At 32.1% G+C, this 2,593-nt stretch overlaps 1 long non-coding RNA gene across 1 annotated transcript; it reads right to left on the bottom strand.

The window, feature by feature from the left end:
* Window positions 1–612: 612 nt before the first annotated feature.
* On the bottom strand, window positions 613–2,129 carry LOC139876438 (uncharacterized). The gene is made up of 3 exons (XR_011768091.1): window positions 1,904–2,129; window positions 980–1,151; window positions 613–753 (listed from the first exon to the last, which is right to left on the bottom strand). It is a non-coding gene; the product is annotated as an uncharacterized lncRNA (long non-coding RNA).
* Window positions 2,130–2,593: the final 464 nt, after the last annotated feature.

The following is a 2,593-nucleotide window of genomic DNA, read 5'->3' as shown; positions in this document are numbered from 1 at the left end:
ATTCCAAAAACACACACAACTTACTACACTTTTCTCTCAAGCTTTTCTCTCTTTTTTTCTCTCAAGTCTTGTAAGTAACAAGCTTACTTCTTCTTCCTTTTCTCTTGTAAAAACCGAATACCAAACACCTTCATCATCATCATTCTTTGTTTGTTGTTACTTGTCTTTGATAATTATTTACTTACTTGTTGTTGTTACTTACTTGTTACTAAGAATCAAACTTGTTAGTTTGATTCTTCATATCAACTTGTTCATACAAGACATACAAGAACATAAACTTAATAGTTTATGATTCTACCTTTATTGTTTTAAAAGATTAAAGTTCATGAGTTAAAACCATACTTGAAGTTCATGAAGTAAACTTAAAGTTTACTTTCTAAAGATCAAGACTTAGGCTTGAATCTTTAAAAGTATGAAACCCATGAACTTATTAACTTGTTTATTTAAGTTTATTACTTCATATTATGCACTTTAATTTCATGTTTATTGGTTTAAATGGTCAAGTATTACAAGTTAGTCTTGATCTCATACTTCTTGATCTCATACTTCTTGAAACTAAAAGTTAACTTTAAGATTTTTTTTTTTTTTTTACCAAAGTGACCCAACCCACCTATTTTGCCACTTATAGTCCGCTCTGACCCATGTATGACATCAACCAAGTAAGAGATGTAGTACTTACATGTAAGTTTTTCCACCTCTTCCTAGTTATACCCAGATCTTTCGTTTCCTTCTATCATCCACCATAATAGCATCCTAAAAATGAACGCATATCAGGTTCAAACCTTTATCATTAAACGATACATGAGTTAAAAGTTAGAACATGTCAAAACACATGTTTTCTAATGGGTTATAATAATAAATTCTCAATAACTTAAACGTTGGGACTTGTGCTAATATTAATAAAGTAACCAAGCTAAAATATATAAATAAATAAATACAAATGTAATAAAAAGAGCTTGATAAGAAGGCTTGTGGTTACTTTAGAGATCAGCAGCAACTTAAGCAACTTAAGGGATGAGAATGAATAATAAAAGACACCACCACCGGTTACTGAAATCTGATGTCAAATTATCATATTCTAAAGACATTTTGCGGATTACTCTTCATCGTATTTCCCCCGAATTACATTCTCAGTATCATTTTTCAAAACCCTGCATCAGTAAATACCTTTATTAGATATTAGCAAGACCAGCAGTTTTAGTACCTCTCTTGTAGTTGTTATTGGTAGATACCTAATGTCAAACTTCATCAACTAAACAACAAAAAAGGTATCATCAAACTTCATATCAAAAGCACAGACTCCCTAATACCAAACTTCACCAACTAAACAACACTTAATTTCAAATTCCTATTCCAGTTGCAGTAAAAAATCACTTTCACAAATCCGGAATCATCATAGCATGAAAACTACCAAAAATTAAACACTCCACATCAGCGCCACATCAACACCAATATCCTATAACTAACTCATAACTAAACACTCCCTATGATGGCTAAAACAATACTCCTCTTAATATACAACGTACAAGCAATAAATCATTAAGTCCAACAATAAAAAGCACTGGGACCCGCAATTCCTACAACTCTTCCGTTAAATCTATGGTGAAAGCGGGTAACTAACGCGGGTAACTAAGTGGTGCCTATGATTAGTTACGGGTAATGAGCGGGTAATGGGCGGGGTGGTCTAAGAAACCCAACTGCATATTACTATACATATTTTCAAGAAATAGTTCATAATTAAAAATTAAAAATTAAAAAAGAATTATCATTATCATCATCAATATTAATATCATCATAAAAAATAATACGTAGTAATAAATAAAACTTGAAACACGACATACAGTAAGACCTCATAGCAGTATTGAATAATGAAACGATAAATCTTCAATTTTAGAAGACCGACCCACAATTTTGACTACTGAGAAGATCTTGCATTTCCGATTTTAATATGCGAAGATCCATGAATCGATTAAATCCCAATCTTTGAATCCACAATTTTGATATGCGAACATCTATGAATCGTTTTTTGATATACGAACGCGCATCCATTGATTGATTTCGTAATGGGTTAAAAAAGGGTTTTGTCATTGATGGATTTTTGTTGTTTTAGCAGAAATTGTCTCTCGTGTTTATTTGATGAATTGAAAGAATCAAATTACGAGTTTACGACCCCTTATTTTTTTTTTTTACAGACGGATCATTTAGACTGAGCTTATGGGAGCTTAAGTTTTAATAAGTTTCAAGTAATAAGCTTTGTTTGGTAGACATAAAAAGTAGTTTATGAAAATCATAAGCTCTAGAAAAAGAACCTACTTTTAGTAGCTTATGAAAAAAAGTAGAGCTTATGAACTGAAAAATAAGCTCCGGCTAGTTTACCAAACACTTATAAAAAATAATAAGCTTCAGCTATCATAAGCTCCAGCTCTAGCCCATAAGCTCCAGCTCCAACTATAAGCTCCAGCTCCAGCTAGTTTCATCCAAACACACCCTATTTGTATTGTAGTGGTTGGGGCGTGAGTTACTTTTTGTACTTTTTTTTATGACTAAACGTGTGAGTTAGTTGTGTGGAGTAGTGGTGTTGTGGGTGGGTTAG

This window comes from Rutidosis leptorrhynchoides, chromosome 11 (genome assembly GCF_046630445.1).
Source record: "Rutidosis leptorrhynchoides isolate AG116_Rl617_1_P2 chromosome 11, CSIRO_AGI_Rlap_v1, whole genome shotgun sequence".
NCBI classification, from domain to species: domain Eukaryota; kingdom Viridiplantae; phylum Streptophyta; class Magnoliopsida; order Asterales; family Asteraceae; genus Rutidosis; species Rutidosis leptorrhynchoides.
The sequence above is the reverse complement of the archived record's forward strand: the minus strand, read 5'-3'. Positions and strand labels throughout refer to the sequence as shown.